Source organism: Bufo gargarizans, chromosome 4 (assembly GCF_014858855.1).
Source record: "Bufo gargarizans isolate SCDJY-AF-19 chromosome 4, ASM1485885v1, whole genome shotgun sequence".
Taxonomy (NCBI): Eukaryota; Metazoa; Chordata; class Amphibia; order Anura; family Bufonidae; genus Bufo; species Bufo gargarizans.
In genome coordinates, this window is record NC_058083.1 from 371,092,956 (window position 1) to 371,120,868 (window position 27,913).

Genomic DNA, 27,913 nt, shown 5'->3' on the forward strand with positions numbered 1-27,913 from the left:
GGAGCTCCTGTGCAGTCGTGTTCTTATGCATAATCCTAGAAAGGCATGACAGACATATGAAATCTGGCAACTGACTTGCAAGCGAGAAGCCTGACATGAGTTCAACGGTGGTGAAATGAAAATGAGTTGGTACAGGAGGACAAAACGGTGAGGCCCCGTGCTGTACCGTGTGGATGACTCACAGTTTAACGGGCAAACGCGACCCACAGTGAAACCGGGTGAAGCAGGACAAAAGGAAACAGGTATGCACCAAATCCAGAACACTGATGGCAATGAACTTCAAGAAAATCAGCAACTCGCAAGTAACTCTCCAGTGACTCCTCAAGTGACTCTCTCCAAAAGCTCAGACCTCAGACGGTGCAGGAGCCAGGTAAGGGGAGTGCCTTAAATAGGCTGGAGGTGGAACTCAGCCCCTCCCACAAATTCAGGCAAATTGCCTTAATACATGCGAGTGCCTGCAGATGAGAAGACGCTCTCAAACATTATATGTGAGTGCCTGCAGATGAGCAGACGCTCTCAAACATTATATGCGAGTGCCTGCAGATGAGCAGACGCTCTAAAAAAATTTGAGGTGAGGGCCTTCTGTTGAACAGACCCTATAGAAAAATTAGAGTTGAGGCAATATATACAATCATGATAAGGAGAATGAGCATAAAACAAGATTCAACCATACACTCTCTTTGTGGTGGAAAAGGTGCATGGGAATACACTACAGTAGATTGAGTAAATTATAAATGATAGATTGAAATTGCCTTTATGTTTATCCTCAGTTCAGCTCTCCTCTGGTGTAGTTGAGAAATCTGGGGCAATCCAGGCCTTGTTCATTTTTATCTGAGTCTACCGGTCAGCATTGCCAGTGGACAAGCGGATACGCTTATCTGTTATGATGCCACCAGCAGCACTAAATACACGCTCAGACAAAACGCTGGCGGCAGGGCAGGCCAGCACCTTCAAGTCGTAGAGTGCAAGTTTGTGCCACATGCCCAGCTTGGGCACCCAGTAGTTGTAAGGCACTGCGGGATCATTTAGGACGCTGACACGGTCTGCTATGTATTCCTTCACCATCTTCCAAAACTTTTCTCTCCGTGTACCACTAGGCTGTGCTTCAGAGAGAGGTTGCTGGCGGGGTGTCATGAAAGTGTTCCTTGCTTTGGCTTTGTTGGAACTGCTGTGTGTTCCCATTGTCTCCCTTCCCCAATTGCCTAAGGAAGTACGGACTCTGCTGCCAGCGTTGTCAGATGGAAAATTCCATGTGTGCTAGAGTACCAACAGGCAAGACGTTGATGTCTACATCAGGATGACTCTCCATCTCCTCTTCCTCCTCCTCCTCTTCTGCCCATACACGCTGAACAGATGGAATTAAAGTTCCATGGGTACTATCCTCTGTAGTAGAGGCAACTGTCTCCAGCTACACCTCCTCTTCATGGTCCAATTCGTGCTGAGAAGACAAATTGTGGGTGGTCTGGGTATCACCCTGTGTGATGTCCTCCCCCATTTTCTCATCTGCCACATTTAGAATATCGTCCTTAATTGTGAGCAGCGATCGTTTGAGTAGACACAGCAGTGGAATGGTTACACTGATAATAGCGTTATTGCCACTAACCATATGTGTGAATTCATCAAAGTTTTTTAAAACCTCACACAGGTCTGACATCAATGCCCACTCCTTGCTTGTGAATAGTGGCAGTTGACTCGAAAGGCAACGACCATGTTGAAGCTGATATTCCACAACTGCCCTCTGCTGCTCACAAAGCCTGGCCAACATGTAGAATGTAGAGTTTCAGCATGTGCTCACGTCGCACAACAGTCAGTGAGCTGGAAGCCGCAAGCGCTGCTGCAGCATTGACAGACCGGCAGAAGCTGTGGATGACTTGCGGAAATGGGCACACATGCGCGCACCTTCACTAGCAGCTCAGGCAAATTGGGGTAAGTTTTGATAAACCGCTAAACCACAAAGTTTAGGACATAGGCTAGGCATGGGATGTGTGTCAGGTTGCCGAGATCCAAAGCCACCACCAAGTTACGGTCATTGTCAGACACAACCATGCCTGGTTGTAGGTTGGGTGGCGAGAGCCACAGCTCGGTCTGGTCCCTTATACCCTGCCGAAGCTCTGCAGCGGTGTGCTGTTTGTCCCCTAAGCAGATCAGCTTCAGCACAGCCTGTTGATGCTTAGCCACAGCAGTGCTACTCTGCTTCCAGCTAGCGACTGATGGCTGACTGGTGCTGGAGGTGGAAGTGGAGAAGGATGAGGCAGAGGAGGAGAAGTGGGGGTTGGAGCCAGTAACATAGCTGCTGACGGAGACCCTGATGGATGTAGGGCCCGCAATCCTGGGTGTGGGTAGCACCTGTGCCATCCCAGGGTACGACTTACTCCTGGCCTCCACCACATTAACCCAGTGTGCGATCAGCGGAATGTAGCATTCCTGGCCACCAGCAGTGGTCCATGTGTCCATGGTTAAGTGGACCTTTCCAGTAACTGCGTTGGTCAGGGCACGTGTGATGTTCTGGGACACATGCTGGTGTAAGGCGGGCATGGCACACCGTGAAAAATAGTGGCGGCTGGGGACATCATGCAGCGGATGGACTCAGTGTCCACAAGCCTAAATGGCAACATTTCAAAGGCCAGTATTTTTGAAAGTTGCCAGTTTAGTGCTATGGTCTGTGGGTGGGCATTTGCACTTGCGTTCAAATGACTGTGTTATGGATATTTGGACGCTGCACTAGGACAGGGAAGTGGATGTTATTGCTGACGGTTCATGCAAAGGTCCAGGTGCAGGGCCGGGGATCGCGGGTGGGTAGGGGGGTACTTCCTCTTCCTCTCCAGTGTTTAGGAGATGGAGAGCTGAACGCTTCCATGGGACATTGTGGTGATGCTTGGTGACCCAGATGGTGGTGTTGCTGGCAGATCCTCTGTTTGTGGGGTGACAGGTGGTACTGCCCTCCTTGTCAGTCTGCACACTTTCGAAAGCCCCAGCAGTTGGCACCTGTGTTTCATCATCACCCGAGACGTGCTGCGATGGTCCTCCCATGAACTCATCTTGAAACATAAGTGATTGGGCATCGGTGCACTCAATCTCTTCCACTTCTGGGGCAGGGCTAGGTGGATGGCCCTGGGAAACCCTGCTAACAGAGTCATCAAAAAGCAGAAGAGACTGCTGCATGACTTGTGGCTCAGACTACTTGGCTGATTTGCAAGGAGGTGAGGTGAAAGACTGATGGACTTCGGCTGCAGGTGCCAACTCTGATCTTTGAGCAGGAGACTGGGTGGGAGACAATCTGAAGGAACGGAGGCACTGTCAGCAACCCAATCTACTCTCGCCTGTACTTGTTCTGGCCTCACCATTCATAGAGCCACATTAGGCCCAAGAAAGGTGTTTCACTTGTGCATGTAGCTGGCACAGATCGACCACGTCCTCTCCCTGCAACAGGACCTCCACCAGCAGCACCACGACCTGGGCCACGTCCCTTATTTGACGCTCTCCTCATATTTCTCAAATTTAGGATCTTGCCCTAAATGGGCGTTTAATTAATAGCAGAATATAACCACAGTATCTAAAGTGTGTATCTCATACGTACAGATCCAGACTAGGCCGCAATTAAAGTTTTTTTGCCCAAAATGCGTGTTTTGATAATATCAGAATAGAACCACAGTATCTAAAGGGTGTATCTCACAATGACATATGCAGCAAAGGCTTCAAAATTAAGTTTTTTGCCCAAAATTAGTGTTTGTTTAATAACAGAATATGACAGCAGTATATAAACCTTGATTTTCACACGTGCAGATGCAGCAAGGGCTGTAAAATTGTGTATTTTACCCAAAAAGGGTGTTTTATTAATAGCAGACTATAACCACAGTATCTAAAGTGTGTATCTCACACGTACAGATCCACACTAGGCCGCAATTTAAGTTTTTTGTCCAAAATGGCTGTTTTGGAAATAACAGAATAGAACCACAGTATTTAAAGTGTGTATCTCACACGGACAGATCCAGACTAGGCCGCAATTCAAGTTTTTTGCCCAAAATGGGTGTTTTGCTAATAGCAGAATAGAACCACATTATCTAAAGTGTGTATCTCACAATGAAATATGCAGCAAAGGCTGCAAAATTATTTAATAATTTAGTTTGTTTAATAACAGAATATGACAGCAGTATATAACCTTTGATTTTCACACGTGCAGATGCAGCAAGGGCTGTAAAATTGTGTATTTTGCCCAAAAAGAGTCTTTTATTAATAGCAGAATATAACCATAGTTTTGCCCAAAATTGTCGTTTTTGAAATAACAGAATAGAACCACAGTATCTAAAGTGTGTATCTCACACGTACAGATGCAAACTAAGCCCCAATTAAAGATTTCCCCACAAAATTGGGGTTTTATTAATAGCAGAATAGAACCACAGTATGTAAAGTGTGTATCTCACAGGGGCGCAGCATGTAGGCGGGTGTACGTAGGTGACGCACGCACCTCCCTCCCGGCTGCTGAGCTCCTAGCCCGACGTGCGGTGGCGCCGAGACCATGCTGTGTGCACTGCTGTTTGCTCCACTCTCCTGCCGGTAACCCGGACATGCCGTGGGGGCCGCTACACTGCTGACCTGTCGCCCGCTGTTTCACCATCTTGCTGTCCTGTTTTTCTTAAGCCTGAGGCAGGTGGAGCCGGTGTCGTCTGCAACGCTGGAAGAGGAGGTGAAGGTTTGTAGACTGGGCAGCGCGGGTGCCAGCGCTTCTACCACTCCCCCCCCCTTCCCTGAGGATGAGGTGAGACGCATCTACGCCTTTCGGAATACAGCTACTGACAATCTGAGGTAATACTGGTAAAAGGGCGCGGGCTAATGGGGAGTTATATGTAAAGAATAAATCAAGGCAACTGGCCGTAGCTGAATAAACATCTGGTAATTATACCCAGCATGGGGTCAGAGGTCATTATACCCAGCATGGGGTCAAAGGTGTTAACTCCATTATCCTAATTGGAGTCAGTAGGTGATAAAGACTTCCCAGAAAAAGGTGTCAAGACAGCATTGTATGTGGCAGAGAATAGATGTCTAACCCCCCCCCCCCCCCCGCCTCTATTCAAGCTTGGCTTCTCCAGTTTTACGTAGATGGCCTCCTTCACACCTCGTTTGTACCAATCGGCCTCCTTATCCAAAACACGTACTTGACTGTCTTCAAAAGGTGTGACCTGTTTCTTTTAGATGTAAGTACACAGCTGAATCTTGACCAGAGGTTTTGGCTCTTCTATGCTGAGCCATACGCTGATGTAGTTGTTGTTTTGTTTCGCCGATATACAGTTCTGTCATTCCTCGTTGCACTGGACTGCATACACAATGTTGTCCATCTTGTGTTTTGGCGTTGGGTCTTTTGGGTGAATCAGTTGTTGCCTCAGTGTGTTGCTGGGTTTAAAGCAGACAGGGAGGTGATGTTTATTAAAAATCCTTTTAGGTTTCTCAGACACCACAGCTACATATGCGATAACCATATTCTTGCGTCTGTCATGCTTCTCGCCCTCACTGGTAGTCTTGATGCTCTTTCTTCTCCTTCCTTCTGTTTTGACAAAGGCCCAAACTGGATACCCACAAGTTTTAAGTGCCCCTCTCTATTCCACTTGAATAGAGGCAGGGGGGTTAGACATCTATTGTCTGCCACATACAATGCTGTCTTGATGCCTTTTTATGGGAAGTCTTTATCACCTACTGACTCCAATTAGGATAATTGTGTAAACTGGGAAAAGGACAGAGAAGGAGGAAAGTAACCAGCGGTGGAAATATAAAGTTTGATATAGCAATTGCTGGTCTGGACTGGAGGTTGGGTGGTCAGTCTGACATGGCTCTAATGAAGGGGGACTGAGGCAAGTGGCCTAAAATACAGCTTTATGACCAGTCCGACCGTTTATTGGAAGGAGGAAAGGCGGAAAAGTGGAAAAAATTGGAAAAAATAAAATAAAAAATTCCTAAAAAACAAAATATTTAAATAAATAATAAAAAATTGAGACCAGCGGGAGGTATATGAGGTGGAAACACCTCGCTACCCTACACCCTGAAGTGGAAATAGGGACTGATATTGTGTCATGCTATGAAGTAACCGTACTAACTGAATTAATCAGCTACAGGCCGTCACGGAGGTTATGAACTAACTGGCTAACCAATGTCTACTAACTAAGGGTCTTCCACTGTTTTCTTTGATATTAACTGGCACTATCTGATTGGCTGCTGGCTTTATAATCGTGCAGCCTGGACACAAAATCAAATGCATTTTTATGTCTTAGGAGGGAGAACGAAAATTAGTGGACTATGGATATATGAATTAGTAGAATTAACAAACCATGTATGTAAATGGTAAATTGTAGGACGTATTGTTGTTCTTTGGGTCTGTATGTTGATCCTCCCTCGCTGTTGATTTAGCTAGAGATATTGCAGATTGCTATGTAAGGCGGGTGGAGAAGGGGCGCAATGGGTAGGCAGTAAGAAAGCCCAGAGATGGCTAGACAGGGGGCTGGAAAAAAAGGGCAGGACACAGGTGGAGCTTAATACCTCAATCTCCCCAATTATTAAAAAATCTGAAAAATCAAAGCAGCTACTCCTGATCAATATGCAAGGACAAATCAGTCCGTCAAAAAAGAAAAAAGAGGATGAGTCCCTAGTACAAGAGGGTGAGTCTATTACAGAGGGAAATTTTGGATTGAAAACATCAGAGGTGAGTTTCCAGTCTGGGGAGAGTGTTAATAAACAGGGGAGACTGACGGAAGAAATTGCCGCAACAAAGGAGGAGCAGGTTCCAAGCCTGCAAGATATATTTCAAGATATAAAGAAATGCAATTTGGCAATACAGGATCTCTCTCTCTCCAGACTGGAAATATCAGGGAGTCTGTGGGGCTCCTCAGAGTGGATGTCTAAAAATGTAAAGAAAGGTTGATAGAAATCGAGAAAAGAGCATCTGACTCTGAGGACCTCCTGCAGATAATGGTTAAAGAAAAAAACTCCCTAAAAGAGGAAAATAGGGAATTAAAAAGTAGAGTACTGGAGCTAGAGAATAGGACTAGAAGGTCTAATCTGAGATGTCTTGGAAACCCTGAGGGTGCGGAGGGGCAAGACCTATGCACCTTTTTACAATCATGGCATCTCAGATTATAAAAATTTTGTGGAACGGGCCTATAAAATACCATCTAAACCACCGGTAGCCGGAATGAGACCGAGACCCATACTCTTTAGTCTGCTATCGATTAGGGATAAGGAGGAGATAAAGGAAAGCTCAGGAGTAGGGATGAGCGAAGCCGAACTGTATAGTTCGGGTTCGTACCGAATTTTGGGGTGTCCGTGACACGGACCCGAACCCGGACATTTTCGTAAAAGTCTGGGTTCAGGTTCGGTGTTCGTCGCTTTATTGGCGCTTTTTGAAAGGCTGCAAAGCAGCCAATCAACAAGCGTCATACTACTTTCCCCAAGAGGCCATCACAGCCATGCCTACTATTGGCATGGCTGTGATTGGCCAGTGCAGCATGTGACCCAGCCTCTATTTAAGCTGGAGTCACATAGCGCCGCCCGTCACTCTGCTCTGATCAGCATAGGGAGAGGTTGCATCTGCGACGTTAGGGCGAGATTAGGCAGTGATTAACTACTCCAAAAGACTTCAATCAGAGATCGATCTGCAGCTGTGGATTATTGAACTGCTGCTATTGAATTGCTCACTGTTTTTAGGCTGCCCAGAGCGTTTTTCAGTCACTTTTTATTGGGGTGATCGGCGGCCATTTTGTGTCTTGTGGTGCACCTGCACAAGCTGCCACCAAGTGCATTTAACCCTTAATAGTGTGGTTGTTTTTTGGCTAAATCCTACATCAGGGTCAAGCTGTCACACCAAGTGCATTTAACCATCAATAGTCTGGTTATTTTTCGGCCATATACTAAATCAGGGTCAAGCTGTCACCAAGTGCATTTAACCATCAATGGAGTGGTTGTTTTTGGCTAAATCCTACATCAGGGCCAAGCTGTCACACCAAGTGCATTTAACCATCAATAGTCTGGTTATTTTTTGGCCATATACTACATCAGGGGCAAGCTGTCACCAAGTGCATTTAACCCTTAATGGTGTGGTTGTTTTTAGCTAAATCCTACATCAGGGTCAAGCTGTCACACCAAGTGCATTTAACCATCAATAGTCTGGTTATTTTTTGGCCATATACTACATCAGGGGCAAGCTGTCACCAAGTGCATTTAACCCTCAATGGTGTGGTTGTTTTTTGGCTAAATCCTACATCAGGGTCAAGCTGTCACACCAAGTGCATTTAACCATCAACAGTCTGGTTATTTTTTGGCCATATACTACATCAGGGTCAAGCTGTCACCAAGTGCATTTAACCCTCAATGGTGTGGTTGTTTTTTGGCTAAATCCTACATCAGGGTCAAGCAGTCACACCAAGTGCATTTAACCATCAATAGTCTGGTTATTTTTTGGCCATATACTACATCAGGGGCAAGCTGAGCCTGTCACCAAGTGCATTTAACCCTCAATAGTGTGGTTGGTCAAGCTGTCACACCAAGTGCATTTAACCATCAATACTCTGGTTATTTTTTGGCCATATCCCAGTCTAATTCTGTCAGTAAACGTATACCTGTCACCCAGCGCCTAAATAATAGGCCTCAAATTTATATCCAGCTAAATCTGTCGTTACTGCTGTGGCTGGTCAAGTTATTTAGTGTCCATCAAAGCACAGTTTTTGTTCTGGGTTGAAATACAATTCCCAATTTAGCAATTTCCTAATTTAGTGGTTTCTGCTGTATCAGAGCTATTTGAAATTTATGCCTACAAGAGTATATAAGATTCAAGGTGCACATGGGGTCATTCTGAATAACTTCACACACACGCTACTGTGCATTTCCAAGTCTAATTCTGTCAGTAAACCTATACCTGTCATCCAGCGCCTAAATAACAGGCCTCAAATTTATATCCAGCTAAATCTGTTGTTACTGCTGTAGCTGGTCAAGTTATTTAGTGTCCATCAAAGCACAGTTTTTGTTCTGGGTTGAAATACAATTCACAATTTAGCAATTTCCTAATTTAGTGGTTTCTGCTGTATCAGAGCTATTTTAAATCTATCCTTAAAAGGGTATATAAGATTCAAGGTGCACATAGGGTCATTCTGAATAACTTCACACACACGCTACTGTGCATCTTCAAGTCTAATTCTGTCAGTAAACCTATACCTGTCACCCAGAGCCTAAATAATAGGCCTCAAATTTATATTCAGCTGAATCTGTTGTTACTGCTGTGCCTGTATTAGTGTAATACGGTACCTAAATAGATAGCCAGATTGTGTTAGGTGTCTGTAAAAAAATGCCTGAATTTGAATTCAATACATTGGGCCAAATAATATTTTTCTTATTGTGGTGAACGGTAACAATGAGGAAAATATCTAGTAAGGGACGCGGACGCGGACATGGTCGTGGTGGTGTTAGGCTACTTTCACACTAGCGTTCGATCGGATCCGTTCTGAACGGATCCGCTCATAATAATGCAGATGGTGGCTCCGTTCAGAACGGATCCGTCTGCATTATAACTTAGAAAATTTTTCTAAGTGTGAAAGTAGCCTGAGCGGATCCGTTCAGACTTCACATTGAAAGTCAATGGGGGACGGATCCGCTTGAAGATTGAGCCATATGGTGTCATCTTCAAGCGGTTCCGTCCCCATTGACTTCCATTATAAGTCGGAACTGATCCGCTTGCCTCCGCACGGCCAGGCGGACACCCGAACGCTGCTTGCAGCGTTCGGGTGTCCGCTCACTGAGCAGAGCGGAGGCTGAGCCCTGGCAGGTGGATGCATTCTCAGTGTATCCGCCTCCACTGAGAATGCATTAGGGCCAGACGGCTGCATTCAGGGCCGCTTGTGAGCCCCTTCAAACGGAGCTCACGAGCGGACACCTGAACGCAGGTGTGAAAGGAGCCTTAGTGGACCCTCTGGTGCTGGGAGAGAACGTGGCTGTTCTGCCACAGCCACACGTCCTAGTGTACCAACTACCTCAGGTCCCAGTAGCCGCCAGAATTTACAGCAATATTTGGTGGGGCCCAATGCCGTTATAAGAATGGTAAGGCCTAAGCAGGTACAGGCATTAGTCAATTGGGTGGCCGACAGTGGATCCAGCATGTTCACATTATCTCCCACCCAGTCTTCTGCAGAAAGCGCACAGATGGCGCCTGAAAACCAAGCCCATCAGTCTGTCACATCACCCCCATGCATACCAGAGAAACTGTCTGAGCCTCAAGTTATGCAGCAGTCTCTTATGCTGTTTGAAGACTCCGCTGGCAGGGTTTCCCAAGGGCATCCACCCAGCCCTTCCCCAGCGGTTGAAGACATAGAATGGACTGACGCACAACCACTTATGTTTCCTGATGATGAGGACATGGCAATACCACCTCAGCATGTCTCTGATGATGACGAAACACAGGTGCCAACTGCTGCGTCTTTCTGCAGTGAGCAGACTGAACAGGAGGTCAGGGATCAAGACTGGGTGGAAGACGATGCAGGGGACGATGAGGTCCTAGACCCTACATGGAATGAAGGTCGTGCCACTGACTTTCACAGTTCGGAGGAAAAGGCAGTGGTGAGACCGAGCCAACAGCATAGCAAAAGAGGGAGCAGTGGACAAAAGCAGAACACCCGCCGCCAAGAGACTCCGCCTGCTACTGACCGCCGCCATCTGGGACCGAGCACCCCAAAAGCAGCTTCAAGGAGTTCCCTGGCATGGCACTTCTCCAAACAATGTGCTGACGACAAGACCCGAGTGGTTTGCACGCTGTGCAATCAGAGCCTGAAGCGAGGCATTAACGTTCTGAACCTTAGCACCACCTGCATGACCAGGCACCTGCATGCAAAGCATGAACTGCAGTGGAGTAAACACCTTAAAAACAAGGAAGTCACTCAGGCTCCCCCTGCTATCTCTTCTGCTGCTGACGCCTCGGCCTCTTCTGCTGCTGCCACCTCGGCCTCTTCTGCTGCTGCCGCCTCGGCCTCTTCCTCCGCCTCTGGAGGAACGTTGGCACCTGCCGCCCAGCAAACAGGGGATGTACCACCAACACCACCACCTCCGTCACCAAGCATCTCAACCATGTCACACGGCAGCGTTCAGCTCTCCATCTCACAAACATTTGAGAGAAAGCGTAAATTCCCACCTAGCCACCCTCGATCCCTGGCCCTGAATGCCAGCATTTCTAAACTACTGGCCTATGAAATGCTGTCATTTAGGCTGGTGGACACAGACAGCTTCAAACAGCTCATGTCGCTTGCTGTCCCACAGTATGTTGTTCCTAGCCGGCACTACTTTTCCAAGAGAGCCGTGCCTTCCCTGCACAACCAAGTATCCGATAAAATCAAGTGTGCACTGCGCAACGCCATCTGTGGCAAGGTCCACCTAACCACAGATACGTGGACCAGTAAGCACGGCCAGGGACGCTATATCTCCCTAACTGCACACTGGGTAAATGTAGTGGCAGCTGGGCCCCAGGTGGAGAGCTGTTTGGCGCACGTCCTTCCGCCGCCAAGGATCGCAGGGCAACATTCTTTGCCTTCTGTTGCAACCTCCTCCTACTCAGCTTCCTCCAACTCTTCTTCCACCTGCTCATCCAGTCAGCCACACACCTTCACCACCAACTTCAGCACAGCCCGGGGTAAACGTCAGCAGGCCATTCTGAAACTCATATGTTTGGGGGACAGGCCCCACACCGCACAGGAGTTGTGGCGGGGTATAGAACAACAGACCAACGAGTGGTTGCTGCCGGTGAGCCTCAAGCCCGGCCTGGTGGTGTGCGATAATGGGCGAAATCTCGTTGCAGCTCTGGGACTAGCCGGTTTGACGCACATCCCTTGCTTGGCGCATGTGCTGAATTTGGTGGTGCAGAAGTTCATTCACAACTCCCCCGACATGTCAGAGCTGCTGCATAAAGTGCGGACCGTCTGTTCGCGCTTCCGGCGTTCACATCCTGCCGCTGCTCGCCTGTCTGCGCTACAGCGTAACTTCGGCCTTCCCACTCACCGCCTCATATGTGACGTGCCCACCAGGTGGAACTCCACCTTGCACATGCTGGACAGACTGTGCGAGCAGCAGCAGGCCATAGTGGAGTTTCAGCTGCAGCACGCACGGGTCAGTCGCACCGCGGAACAGCACCACTTCACCACCAATGACTGGGCCTCCATATGAGACCTGTGTGCCCTGTTGCGCTGTTTCGAGTGCTCCACCAACATGGCCAGTGGCGATCACGCCATTATCAGCGTTACAATACCACTTCTATGTCTCCTTGAGAAAACACTTAGGGCGATGATGGAAGAGGAGGTGGCCCAGGAGGAGTAGGAGGATGAAGAGGGGTCATTTTTAGCACTTTCAGGCCAGTCTCTTCGAAGTGACTCAGAGGGAGGTTTTTTGCAACAGCAGAGGCCAGGTACAAATGTGGCCAGCCAGGGCCCACTACTGGAGGACGAGGAGGACGAGGATAAGAAGGAGGTGGAGGAGGATGAGGATGAAGCATGGTCACAGCGGGATGGCACCCAACGCAGCTCGGGCCCATCACTGGTGCATGGCTGGGGGGAAACGCAGGACGATGACGATACACCTCCCACAGAGGACAGCTTCTCCTTACCCCTGGGCAGCCTGGCACACATGAGCGACTACATGCTGCAGTGCCTGCGCAACGACAGCAGAGTTGCCCACATTTTAACGTGTACGGACTACTGGGTTGCCACCCTGCTGGATCCACGGTACAAAGACAATGTGCCCACCTTACTTCCTGCACTGGAGCGTGATAAGATGCGCGAGTACAAGCGCACGTTGGTAGACGCGCTACTGAGAGCATTCCCAAATGTCACAGGGGAACAAGTGGAAGCCCAAGGCCAAGGCAGAGGAGGAGCAAGAGGTCGCCAAGGCAGCTGTGTCACAGCCAGCTCCTCTGAGGGCAAGGTTAGCATGGCAGAGATATGGAAAAGTTTTGTCAACACGCCACAGCCAACTGCACCACCACCTTATACGCAACGTGTTAGCAGGAGGCAACATTTCACTAACATGGTGGAACAGTACGTGTGCACACCCCTCCACGTACTGACTGATGGTTCGGCCCCATTCAACTTCTGGGTCTCTAAATTGTCCACGTGGCCAGAGCTAGCCTTTTATGCCTTGGAGGTGCTGGCCTGCCCGGCTGCCAGCGTTTTGTCTGAACGTGTATTCAGCACGGCAGGGGGCGTCATTACAGACAAACGCAGCCGTCTGTCTACAGCCAATGTGGACAAGCTGACGTTCATAAAAATGAACCAGGCATGGATCCCACAGGACCTGTCCATCCCTTGTGCAGATTAGACATTAACTACCTCCCCTTAACCATATATTATTGTACTCCAGGGCACTTCCTCATTCAATCCTATTTTTATTTTCATTTTACCATTATATAGCGAGGCTACCCAAAGTTGAATGAACCTCTCCTCTGTCTGGGTGCCGGGGCCTAAAAATATGCCAATGAACTGTTCCAATGTTGGGTGATTTGAAGCCTTATTCTCTGCTATGACATGCAGACTGATTCTCTGCTGACATGAAGCCAGATTCTCTGTTACGGGACCTCTCTCCTCTGCCTTGGTGCCTGGGCCTAAATATATGACAATGGACTGTTACAGTGGTGGGTGACGTGAAGCCTGATTCTCTTCTATGACATGCAGACTGATTCTCTGCTGACATGAAGCCAAATTCTCTGTTACGGGACCTCTCTCCTCTGCCTGGGTGCCTGGGCCTAATTATCTGACAATGGACTGTTCCAATGTTGGGTGACGTGAAGCCTGATTCTCTGCTTCGACATGCAGACTGATTCTCTGCTGACATGAAGCCAGATTTTCTGTTACGGGACCTCTCTCCTCTGCCTGGGTGCCTGGGCCTAAATATATGACAATGGACTGTTGCAGTGGTGGCTGACGTGAAGCCTGATTCTCTTCTATGACATGCAGACTGATTCTCTGCTGACATGAAGCCATATTCTCTGTTACGGGACCTCTCTCCTCTGCCTGGGTGCCTGGGCATAAATATATGACAATGGACTGTTACAGTGGTGGGTGACGTGAAGCCTGATTCTCTTCTATGACATGCAGACTGATTCTCTGCTGACATGAAGCCAGATTCTCTGTTACGGTACCTCTCTCCTCTGCCTGGGTTCCTGGGCCTAAATATATGACAATGGACTGTTACAGTGGTGGGTGACGTGAAGCCTGATTCTCTTCTATGACATGCAGACTGATTCTCTGCTGACATGAAGCCAGATTCTCTGTTACGGGACCTCTCTCCTCTGCCTGGGTGCCTGGGCCTAAATATATGACAATGGACTGTTTCAGTGGTGGCTGACGTGAAGCCTGATTCTCTTCTATGACATGCAGACTGATTTTCTGCTGACATGAAGCTAGATTCTCTGTTACGGGACCTCTGCCTGGGTGCCTGGGCCTAAATATATGACAATGGACTGTTGCAGTGGTGGCTGACGTGAAGCCTGATTCTCTTCTATGACATGCAGACTGATTCTCTGCTGACATGAAGTCAGATTCTCTGTTACGGGACCTCTCTCCTCTGCCTGGGTGCCTGGGCCTAAATATATGCCAATGGACTGTTCCAATGTTGGGTGACGTGAAGCCTGATTCTCTGCTATGACATGCAGACTGATTCTCTGCTGACATGAAGCCAGATTCTCTGTTACGGGACCTCTCTCCTCTGCCTAGTTGCCTGGGCCTAAATATATGACAATGGACTGTTGCAGTGGTGGCTGACGTGAAGCCTGATTCTCTTCTATGACATGCAGACTGATTCTCTGCTGACATGAAGCCAGATTCTCGGTTACGGGACCTCTCTCCTCGGCCTTGGTGCCTGGGCCTATATATATGCCAATGGACTGTTCCAATGATGGATGACGTGAAGCCTGATTCTCTGCTATGACATGCAGACTGATTCTCTGCTGACATGAAGCCAGATTTTCTGTTACGGGACCTCTCTCCTCTGCCTGGGCCTAAATATATGACAATGGACTGTTCCAATGTTGGGTGACGTGAAGCCTGATTCTCTTCTATGACATGCAGACTAATTCTCTGCTGACATGAAGCCAGATTCTCTGTTACGGGACCTCTCTCCTCTGCCTGGGTGCCTGGGCCTAAATATATGACAATGGACTGTTACAGTGGTGGGTGACGTGAAGCCTGATTCTCTGCTATGACATGCAGACTGATTCTCTGCTGACATGAAGCCAGATTCTCTGTTACGGGACCTCTCTCCTCTGCCTAGGTGCCTGGGCCTAAATATATGACAATGGACTGTTACAGTGGTGGGCGACGTGAAGCCTGATTCTCTTCTATGACATGCAGACTGATTCTCTGCTGACATGAAGCCAGATTCTCTGTTACGGGACCTCTCTCCTCTGCCTGGGTGCCTGGGCCTAAATATATGACAATGGACTGTTTCAGTGGTGGCTGACGTGAAGCCTGATTCTCTTCTATGACATGCAGACTGATTCTCTGCTGACATGAAGCCAGATTCTCTGTTACGGGACCTCTGCCTGGGTGCCTGGGCCTAAATATATGACAATGGACTGTTGCAGTGGTGGCTGACGTGAAGCCTGATTCTCTTCTATGACATGCAGACTGATTCTCTGCTGACATGAAGTCAGACTCTCTGTTACGGGACCTCTCTCCTCTGCCTGGGTGCCCGGGCCTAAATATATGCCAATGGACTGTTCCAATGTTGGGTGACGTGAAGCCTGATTCTCTGCTATGACATGCAGACTGATTCTCTGCTGACATGAAGCCAGATTCTCTGTTACGGGACCTCTCTCCTCTGCCTAGGTGCCTGGGCCTAAATATATGACAATGGACTGTTGCAGTGGTGGCTGACGTGAAGCCTGATTCTCTTCTATGACATGCAGACTGATTCTCTGCTGACATGAAGCCAGATTCTCGGTTACGGGACCTCTCTCCTCTGCCTGGGTGCCTGGGCCTAAATATATGCCAATGGACTGTTCCAATGATGGGTGACGTGAAGCCTGATTCTCTGCTATGACATGCAGACTGATTCTCTGCTGACATGAAGCCAGATTTTCTGTTACGGGACCTCTCTCCTCTGCCTGGGCCTAAATATATGACAATGGACTGTTCCAATGTTGGGTGACGTGAAGCCTGATTCTCTGCTATGACATGCAGACTAATTCTCTGCTGACATGAAGCCAGATTCTCTGTTACGGGACCTCTCTCCTCTGCCTGGGTTTCTGGGCCTAAATATATGACAATGGACTGTTACAGTGGTGGGTGACGTGAAGCCTGATTCTCTGCTATGACATGCAGACTGATTCTCTGCTGATATGATGCCTGATTCTCTGTTACGGGACCTCTATCCTCTGCCTGGGTGCCTGGGCCTAAATATATGACAATGGACTGTTACAGTGGTGGGTGACGTGAAGCCTGATTCTCTGCTATGACATGCAGACTGATTCTCTGCTGACATGAAGCCAGATTCTCTGTTACGGGACCTCTCTCCTCTGCCTGGGTGCCTGGGCCTAATTTTCTGACAATGGACTGTTACAGTGGTGGGTGACGTGAAGCCAGATTCTCTGCTATGGGACCTCTCTCCAATTGATATTGGTTAATTTTTATTTATTTTATTTTTATTTTTATTTATTTCCCTATCCACATTTGTTTGCAGGGGATTTACCTACTTGTTGCTGCCTTTTGCAGCCTTCTAGCTCTTTCCTGGGCTGTTTTACAGCCTTTTCAGTGCCGAAAAGTTCGGGTCCCCATTGACTTCAATGGGGTTCGGGTTCGGGACGAAGTTCGGGTTGGGTTCGGATCCTGAACCTGAACATTTCCGGGAAGTTCGGCCGAACTTCTCAAACCCGAACATCCAGGTGTCCGCTCAACTCTACTCAGGAGGGCGGATATGTTCTGATTGATTGTTTGTTGGAAGGAAGACCATGGATAATAGCCAACGTATATATACCACCGCTTTTCAAAATAGATGTCCTATAAAAAATTTATGATTTTGTGCTCAAGGTAGGGGATATACCACTTTTAGTTATGGCGGACTTTAATAATATCATGGATAGCAAAATAGATAGATGTAGGGTAGGCAATGTTCAAAACGTCTGCACGGGTTCTAAATAAAAAAATATCATGGAGGAAATGGGTTGGTTGATATTTGGAGGGTATTACACCCTAAATAAATAAAAAAACATGTTTTTCAAAGACACATAGGAGTTTATCACGGATTGTCTTCACAAACAACACAGGCATGTTGTATATTGAAGGGGTTAAATACGGTCAACGTGGGATCTCGGACCATAACCCAATTATCATAAATATAAAAGCACAAAAAAAACTTAAGGAGGATGCACATAAATATAGGGTGGATAAATATAATGGGGATACACAATAAGATTTTAAAAGAGATGGGGAGTTTTTTTAGATGAATGATGATTCTGAGTCAATTAATATAATTTGGGAGGCTGCAAAAGCCTATATAAGAGGGATTTTTACAAAGTAAACGGTAATATACAGGAAAGAGATAAGGAAAAAAATAGTCAACTTGCAACAAGAGGTAGAAAAGTATGAGGATAATTATATTAAAAACCCTACAGAAAGAAACTATGAGGCTTGGACAGAGAAAGTTCCAAAACTGGAAGATGAGCGACTCTTAATGGCAAAGCAACAGAAAGAAAATTACGTGAGGGACAAATATATCTATGTGCATATACCGGGTAAAAAGTTAGCGGCCCTAGTAGCGACCCATACAAAAAATAATAATTATATACATTGCCTATTAGATAAATCAGGAAATAAAATCACTGAACACGTGTCGAAAAAATAGAATTGCTCCAAGAACATTTTAAAGACATATATAATACCAAGATAAATAAGAACCCGACGTGAATTCAACAGTTTCTGGAAACAATAACTATCCCTACATTAACAGCAGAGCAAAGTGAGAAATTGGATGCCCCTTTGAATGCCCTGGAACTGGACAAAATACTATGTAGTATCACAAAAATAAATCTCCAGGAATAGACGGTATCCCGTTTGAAGTTTATGCTCAATATAAAGAAATATTAATCCCGAAATTATTGACAATGTGGGACGACTCAAAAAAGGTAGGAAAACTGCCAGACTCACTGAGAGAAGCACAAATTATATTGATTTAAAAACCGGGGAAAGATCCAACCTTTCCGGACTCATATTGTCCCATTTCGTTAATTAACACTGACAATAAAATATTGGCAAAGATTTTGGCAACTAGACTTAGAAGTGTGGTGTCGAGATTGGTTCATTAGGATCAGACTGGGTTCATGTCAGGTAAGACCACAACGGATAATGTCATGCGCTATTTTGTGAATACCCAGCTTGAGGCCGAAAATTGTGGCGAACGACTGATTGTTACATTTGATGCCTCAAAGGTTTGATACTGTAGAATGGCCCTTTTTGATGGCAACGTTAACCACTTCAACCCCGCTAGCTGAAACCCCCTTAATGACCAGGCCACGTTTTACACTTCTGCACTACTCTACTTTCACCGTTTATTGCTCGGTCATGCAACTTACCACCCAAATGAATTTTACCTTCTTTCTTCTCACTAATAGAGATTTCATTTGGTGGTATTTCATTGCTGCTGACATTTTTACTTTTTTTGTTATTAGTCAAAATGTAATGATTTTTTTGAAAAAGCTTTAAAATTTTGCAAAAAAACCCCGACATCCATATATAAATTTTTCGCAAAATGTATTGTTCTACATGTCTTTGATAAAAAAAATGTTTGGGCAAAAAAAAATGGTTTGGGTAAAAGTTATATTATAGCGTTTACAAACTTTGGTACAAAAATGTGAATTTCCGCTATTTGAAGCAGCTCTGACTTTCTGAGCACCTGTCATGTTTCCTGAGGTTCTACAATGCCCAGACACTAGAAAACCCCCACAAATGACCCAATTTCGGAAAGTAGACACCCTAAGGTATTCGCTGATGGGCATAGTGAGTTCATAGAACTTTTTATTTTTTGTCACAAGTTAGCGGAAAATGATGATTTTTTTTTTCTTACAAAGTCTCATATTCCACTAACTTGTGACAAACAATAAAAACTTCCATGAACTCACTATGCCCATCACAAAATACCTTGGGGTGTCTTCTTTCCAAAATGGGGTCACTTGTGGCATAGTTATACTGCCCTGGCAATTTAGGGGGCCAAATGTGTGAGAAGTAGTTTGCAATCAAAATCTGTAAAAAATGACCAGTGAAATCCGAAAGGTGCTCTTTGGAATGTGGGTCCCTTTGCCCACGTAGGCTGCAAAAAAGTGTCACACATCTGGTATCATCGTACTCAGGAGAAGTTGGGGAATGTGTTTTGGGGTGTCATTTTACATATACCCATGCTGGGTGAGAGAAATATCTTGGCAAAAGACAACCTTTCCAATTTTTTTATACAAAGTTGGCATTTGACCAAGATATTTATCTTACCCAGCATGGGTATATGTAAAATGACACCGCAAAACACATTCCCCAACTTCTCCTGAGTACGGCGATACCACATGTGTGACACTTTTTTGCAGCCAAGGTTGGCAAAGGGGCACATATTCCAAAGTGCACCTTTCGGATTTCGCAGGCCTTTTTTTTACACATTTTGATTGCAAACTACTTCTCAAATATATGGGCCCCTAAATTGCCAGGGCAGTATAACTACGCCACAAGTGACCCCACTTTGGAAATAAGACACCCTAAGGTATTCCGTGAGGGGCATGGCGAGTTCCTAGAATATTTTATTTTTTTGTCACAAGTTACTGAAATATGAGACTTTGTAAGAAAAAAAAAATTAAAAAAAATCATAATTTTCCGCTAACTTGTGACAGAAAATAAAAAATTCGAGGAACTCGCCATGCCTCTCACGGAATACCTTAGGGTGTCTTCTTTCCAAAATGGGGTCACTTGTGGGGTAGTTATACTGCCCTGGCATTCTAGGGCCCCTAATGTGTGGTAAGTAGTTGGAAATCAAAATGTGTAAAAAATGACCTGTGAAATCCGAAAGGTGCTCTTTGGAATGTGTGCCCCTTTTCCCACCTAGGCGGCAAAAAAGTGTCACACATCTGGTATCGCCGTACTCAAGAGAAGTTGGGGAATGTTTTTTGGGGTGTCATTTTACATATAAGACAACTTTTCCCATTTTTTTATACAAAGTTGGCATTTGACCAAGATATTTATCTCACCCAGCATGGGTATATGTAAAATGACACCCCAAAACACATTGCCCAACTTCTCCTGAGTACGGCGATACCAGATGTGTGACACTTTTTTGCAGCCTAGATGCGCAAAGCGGCCCAAATTCCTTTTAGGAGGGCATTTTAAGACATTTGGATCCCAGACTTTTCACACTTTCGGGCCCCTAAAAAGCCAGGGCAGTATAAATACCCCACATGTGACCCCATTTTGGAAAGAAGACACCCAAAGGTATTCAATGAGGGGCATGGCGAGTTCATAGAATTATTATTTTTTTGGCACAAGTTAGCGGAAATTGATTTTTTTTTAGTATTTTCTCACAAAGTCTCCCTTTCCGCTAACTTGGGACAAAAATTTCAATCTTTCATGGACTCAATATGCCCCTCACAGAATACCTTGGGGTGTCTTTTTTCCGAAATGGGGTCACATGTGGGGTATTTATACTGCCCTGGCAATTTAGGGGCCCTAAAGCGTGAGAAGAAGTCTGGAATATAAATGTCTAAAGAATTTTACGCATTTGGATTCCGTGAGGGGTATGGTGAGTTCATGTGAGATTTTATTTTTTGACACAAGTTAGTGGAATATGAGACTTAGTAAGAAAAAACAAAAACAAAAAAAAACTATTTCCGTTAACTTGGGCCAAAAAATATGTCTGAATGGAGCCTTACAGGGGGTAATCAATGACAGGGGGGTGATCAGGGAGTCTATATGGGGTGATCACCCCCCTGTCATTGATCACCCCCCTGTAAGGCTCCATTTAGACGTCTGTATGATTTTTACGGATCCACGGATACATGGATCGGATCCGCAAAACGCATACGGACGTCTGAATGGAGCCTTACAGGGGGGTGATCAAAGACAGGGGGGTGATCAATGACAGGGGGTGATCAGGGAGTGTATATGAGGTGATCACCCCCCTGTCATTGATCACCCCCCTGTAAGGCTCCATTCAGACGTCCATATGCGTTTTGCGGATCCGATCCATGTATCCGTGGATCCGTAAAATCATACGGACGTCTGAATGGAGCCTTACAGGGGGGTGATCAATGACAGGGGGGTGATGAATGACAGGGGGTGATCAGGGAATCTATATGGGTGATCACCCGCCTGTCATTGATCACCCCCACTGTAAGGCTCCATTCAGACGTCCGTATGTGTTTTGCCGATCCGATCCATGTATCCGTGGATCCGTAAAAATCATACGGACGTCTGAATGGAGCCTTACAGGGGGGTGATCAATGACAGGGGGGTGATCAATGACAGGGGGTGATCAGGAAATCTATATGGGTGATCACCCGCCTGTCATTGATCACCCCCACTGTAAGGCTCCATTCAGACGTCCGTATGTGTTTTGCGGATCCGATCCATGTATCCGTGGATCCGTAAAAATCATACGGACATCTGAATGGAGCCTTACAGGGGGGTGATCAATGACAGGGGGGTGATCAATGACAGGGGGTGAACAGGGAATCTATATGGGGTGATCAGGGGTTCATAAGGGGTTAATAAGTGACAGGGGGGGTTGTAGTGTAGTGTAGTGTTTTGTGGTACTTCACACAGCTACCTGTGTCCTCTGGTGGTCGATCCAAACAAAAGGGACCACCAGAGGACCAGGTAGCAGGTATATTAGACGCTGTTATCAAAACACCGTCTAATATACCTGTTAGGGGTTAAAAAAATCACATCTCCAGCCTGCCAGCAAGCGATCGCTGCTGGCAGGCTGGAGATCCACTCGCTTACCTTCCGTTCCTGTGAACGCGCGCGCCTGTGTGCGCGCGTTCACAGGAAGTCTCGGCTCTTGCGAGATGACGTGTATATGCGTCACTCTGCGCAGAGCTGCCGCCTCCGGACCGCAGATCTGGAGGTGGTTAAAGAAGATGGGACTCGGGGGATAAATTTATATCCTGGGTAAATCTGCTATATATGGAAATTTCTGCAAAAGTGATAGTGAACGGGGAATATTCTGATAATATACATATCTGTAGGGGTGGTTAGACAGGGATGCCCTCTCTCCCCCCTGCTTTTTGCTATAGCTATGGAGCCGTTAGCGGATATGATCAGGCAAGACGCAGCAATTGAGGGGTTCAGGTTTGGTGAACACAAGGAGAAAATTGCTTTTATGTGGATTACATTATGCTGTTTGTTAGGGATGAGCGAACCCGAACTGTATAGTTCGGGTTCGTACCGAATTTTGGGGTGTCCGTGACACGGACCCGAACCCGGACATTTTCGTAAAAGTCCGGGTTCGGGTTCGGTGTTCGTCGCTTTCTTCGCGCTTTTGTGACGCTTTCTTGGCGCTTTTTGAAAGGCTGCAAAGCAGCCAATCAACAAGCGTCATACTACTTGCCCCAAGAGGCCATCACAGCCATGCCTACTATTGGCATGGCTGTGATTGGCCAGAGCACCATGTGACCCAGCCTCTATTTAAGCTGGAGTCACATAGCGCCGCCCGTCACTCTGCTCTGATTAGCGTAGGGAGAGGTTGCGGCTGCGACAGTAGGGCGAGATTAGGCAGATTAACTCCTCCAAAGGACTTGATTAACTGATCGATCTGCAGCTGTGGATCATTGAGCTGCTGATCCTCAATTGCTCACTGTTTTTAGGCTGCACAGACCGTTTGTCAGTCTCATTTTTCTGGGGTGATCGGCGGCCATTTTGTGTCTTGTGGTGCGCCAGCACAAGCTGCGACCAAGTGCATTTAACCCTCAATGGTGTGGTTGTTTTTTGGCTAAAGCCTACATCAGGGTGAAGCTGTGACACCAAGTGCATTTAACCAGCAATAGTCTGTTCATTTTTTGGCCATATACAAAATCAGGGGCAAGCTGCGCCTGTCACCAAGTGCATTTAACCCTCAATGGTGTGGTTGTTTTTTGGCTAAAGCCTACATCAGGGTGAAGCTGTCACACCAAGTGCATTTAACCAGCAATAGTCTGTTCATTTTTTGGCCATATACAAAATCAGGGGCAAGCTGCGCCTGTCACCAAGTGCATTTAACCCTCAATGGTGTGGTTGTTTTTTGGCTAAAGCCTACATCAGGGTGAAGCTGTCACACCAAGTGCATTTAACCAGCAATAGTCTGTTCATTTTTTGGCCATATACAAAATCAGGGGCAAGCTGCGCCTGTCACCAAGTGCATTTAACCCTCAATGGTGTGGTTGTTTTTTGGCTAAAGCCTACATCAGGGTGAAGCTGTCACACCAAGTGCATTTAACCAGCAATAGTGTCACGACCCCTGGTCATGGTCGTGACTCCTTGGGTGCCGCATGCTGTTGCCCGCGGTTTGGGAGTTCGTCAACCGCAGCTGGGGCACTTAGTTGTTTGCCTCAGGTGCGGTTGCCGCGGACAACAAGTGTGCGTGCGGTTGCCCTTGGCAACGTGTTTTATGTGCACTCCCTTTGTCGTTTTGTGGTGCACGAGGTTATGTGTTGTATGCACGTAGACACCTCCCTTCACCTGTGGTTGTCCGCGGCAACGTCTGTTGTATGCATGTGGTGGCAGGGTTTCGGCCTGCGGGCTGTTCCCCAGAACATGGTGGCCACGCATGCCGTTGCTGGCGGTAACAGGTGAGTGGGTTGGTGTGGGTTATGTATTATGTGCACTTCCCCTTATATGTGTGTTTTCCCTTCTGTGTGCTGGAAGGGTTAACTTCCTTCCCAGTGTGTGTGATGTCACTGGGTGTGGTTGATCGTTGGGTGGGGCCTCTTGGCCTATAAAGCCTCAGTCCCTGGCTGGGCTCAGTAGGTTGCTCTCAGCCATGCTGGCTGGAGCAGCCTCCTGTCTCCTCCATCTGCCTGGTGAGGACCATCCTTCTGGTCATAAAACCTGTGTTGGGAATTTCTATGGTTTCCTGGTTTCCCTTGTATGTCTGGTGTGTGCTGTGTCCTTTATGCTGCTGTGGACATCAGCACTTGTTCATGGGTTCCAGGTTTGTGTGTCTGTGGCAGGTAAGTGCAGGACTAGTCTCACTTACCTGTCATTTCCATATGTCTGTTGATGTTTCCCCTGTGTTGCTTGGCCGTTGAGACTCCTGCTCCCCCGTGCCTAGGAGGAGCAGGTCGTCTCACTCTGTCCCCTAGTACAGGGCCGACTTGAGGGCTCGTAGGGACTTTAAGGTTCCGGCGTATGAGTCCTCCTACCACCAAGGTCGGCTCATACAGATAGGAGACAGGGTCAGCGTTAGGGATGCAATAGGAGGTGACCTGCTCCCTAACTCTGTGGTCCCGGCCAAGGGGTAACCCTACCATCTCCTGGCACCGCACGGCTGGGGGTTTTCCCCACCGCCAGCCGTGACAGTATGACCAGAACTGGCACCTCACCTGGATTCCCTCGAAAGAGGGTGAAGCATGCATCCATTGACCGTTGGGGTGCATGCGCGTTCTCCGGAGGGAGAGCGTTACGGGGTTCACCGTTAACGGCGCGGTTGGTGGCTTTTCCCCGCCACCTTGCTAACCGTGTCCGTGTTGGTGACCCCTCGTCCCTCTCAGGGTTCCTATCTCTGGTCGTCTGCTGGCAGCATCCCTTCGGTGTTCCGGCAGGTGTGCTGGTTGGGGAGTGTCTGCTGGCAGCGACCTGGAGTAGGAACGTCCTCCTGAGTTGGACGCGGTGTCCTGTTTTCCTCCTCCAGACTGCTTTGTTGGCTGGCGACCTGGGGACTGTTGTGTACGGTCTGGTCTGTTGGCGGCAGTTCTGGGGGGAGATACGGGCATCGGTCTGGTGTCCTGTGTTCCTCCTCCGGACTGCTTTGTTGGCTGGCGACCTGGGGACTGTTGTGTACGGTCCAGGTCTGTTGGCGGCAGTTCCGGGGGGAGATACGGGCATCTATCTGGCAGTGCCTCCAGTGTTCTCTCTTCCAGTCTGCTCTGTTGGCTGGCGACCTGGGACTGTTGTGTACGGTCCAGGTCCGTTGGCGGCAGCTCTGGAGGGAGACACTGGTGGTTATCAGGCATTGCCCCTCCCCCCCCCTCCCTGTTGTTTTGGTCCCACCAGCTTCCCTTTTCGGTTGGAGGGGGCTTTGAGGGGAGGGAGTGTCACGACCCCTGGTCATGGTCGTGACTCCTTGGGTGCCGCATGCTGTTGCCCGCGGTTTGGGAGTTCGTCAACCGCAGCTGGGGCACTTAGTTGTTTGCCTCAGGTGCGGTTGCCGCGGACAACAAGTGTGCGTGCGGTTGCCCTTGGCAACGTGTTTTATGTGCACTCCCTTTGTCGTTTTGTGGTGCACGAGGTTATGTGTTGTATGCACGTAGACACCTCCCTTCACCTGTGGTTGTCCGCGGCAACGTCTGTTGTATGCATGTGGTGGCAGGGTTTCGGCCTGCGGGCTGTTCCCCAGAACATGGTGGCCACGCATGCCGTTGCTGGCGGTAACAGGTGAGTGGGTTGGTGTGGGTTATGTATTATGTGCACTTCCCCTTATATGTGTGTTTTCCCTTCTGTGTGCTGGAAGGGTTAACTTCCTTCCCAGTGTGTGTGATGTCACTGGGTGTGGTTGATCGTTGGGTGGGGCCTCTTGGCCTATAAAGCCTCAGTCCCTGGCTGGGCTCAGTAGGTTGCTCTCAGCCATGCTGGCTGGAGCAGCCTCCTGTCTCCTCCATCTGCCTGGTGAGGACCATCCTTCTGGTCATAAAACCTGTGTTGGGAATTTCTATGGTTTCCTGGTTTCCCTTGTATGTCTGGTGTGTGCTGTGTCCTTTATGCTGCTGTGGACATCAGCACTTGTTCATGGGTTCCAGGTTTGTGTGTCTGTGGCAGGTAAGTGCAGGACTAGTCTCACTTACCTGTCATTTCCATATGTCGTTTTGTGGTGCACGAGGTTATGTGTTGTATGCACGTAGACACCTCCCTTCACCTGTGGTTGTCCGCGGCAACGTCTGTTGTATGCATGTGGTGGCAGGGTTTCGGCCTGCGGGCTGTTCCCCAGAACATGGTGGCCACGCATGCCGTTGCTGGCGGTAACAGGTGAGTGGGTTGGTGTGGGTTATGTATTATGTGCACTTCCCCTTATATGTGTGTTTTCCCTTCTGTGTGCTGGAAGGGTTAACTTCCTTCCCAGTGTGTGTGATGTCACTGGGTGTGGTTGATCGTTGGGTGGGGCCTCTTGGCCTATAAAGCCTCAGTCCCTGGCTGGGCTCAGTAGGTTGCTCTCAGCCATGCTGGCTGGAGCAGCCTCCTGTCTCCTCCATCTGCCTGGTGAGGACCATCCTTCTGGTCATACTGTCACGGCTGGCGGTGGGGAAAACCCCCAGCCGTGCGGTGCCAGGAGATGGTAGGGTTACCCCTTGGCCGGGACCACAGAGTTAGGGAGCAGGTCACCTCCTATTGCATCCCTAACGCTGACCCTGTCTCCTATCTGTATGAGCCGACCTTGGTGGTAGGAGGACTCATACGCCGGAACCTTAAAGTCCCTACGAGCCCTCAAGTCGGCCCTGTACTAGGGGACAGAGTGAGACGACCTGCTCCTCCTAGGCACGGGGGAGCAGGAGTCTCAACGGCCAAGCAACACAGGGGAAACATCAACAGACATATGGAAATGACAGGTAAGTGAGACTAGTCCTGCACTTACCTGCCACAGACACACAAACCTGGAACCCATGAACAAGTGCTGATGTCCACAGCAGCATAAAGGACACAGCACACACCAGACATACAAGGGAAACCAGGAAACCATAGAAATTCCCAACACAGGTTTTATGACCAGAAGGATGGTCCTCACCAGGCAGATGGAGGAGACAGGAGGCTGCTCCAGCCAGCATGGCTGAGAGCAACCTACTGAGCCCAGCCAGGGACTGAGGCTTTATAGGCCAAGAGGCCCCACCCAACGATCAACCACACCCAGTGACATCACACACACTGGGAAGGAAGTTAACCCTTCCAGCACACAGAAGGGAAAACACACATATAAGGGGAAGTGCACATAATACATAACCCACACCAACCCACTCACCTGTTACCGCCAGCAACGGCATGCGTGGCCACCATGTTCTGGGGAACAGCCCGCAGGCCGAAACCCTGCCACCACATGCATACAACAGACGTTGCCGCGGACAACCACAGGTGAAGGGAGGTGTCTACGTGCATACAACACATAACCTCGTGCACCACAAAACGACAAAGGGAGTGCACATAAAACACGTTGCCAAGGGCAACCGCACGCACACTTGTTGTCCGCGGCAACCGCACCTGAGGCAAACAACTAAGTGCCCCAGCTGCGGTTGACGAACTCCCAAACCGCGGGCAACAGCATGCGGCACCCAAGGAGTCACGACCATGACCAGGGGTCGTGACAAATAGTCTGTTCATTTTTTGGCCATATCCCAGTCTAATTCTGTCACTAAATCCATACCGGTCACCCAGCGCCTAAATACTAGGCCTCAAATTTATATCCAGCTAAATCTGTCCCTAGTGCTGTAGCTGGGCGAGTTATTTAGTGTCCGTTCAAGCACATTTCTTGTTCTGGGTTGAAATACAATTCCCAATTTAGCAATTTCATAATTTAGTGGTTCCTGCTATATCAGAGCTCTTTGAAATCTATCCCAAAAAGGGTATATAATATTGAAGGTGCACATAGGGTCATTCAGAGTAACTTCACACACACCCGCTACTGTGTATTTCCAAGTCTAATTCTGTCACTAAATCCATACCGGTGACCCAGCGCCTAAATACTAGGCCTCAAATTTAATTCC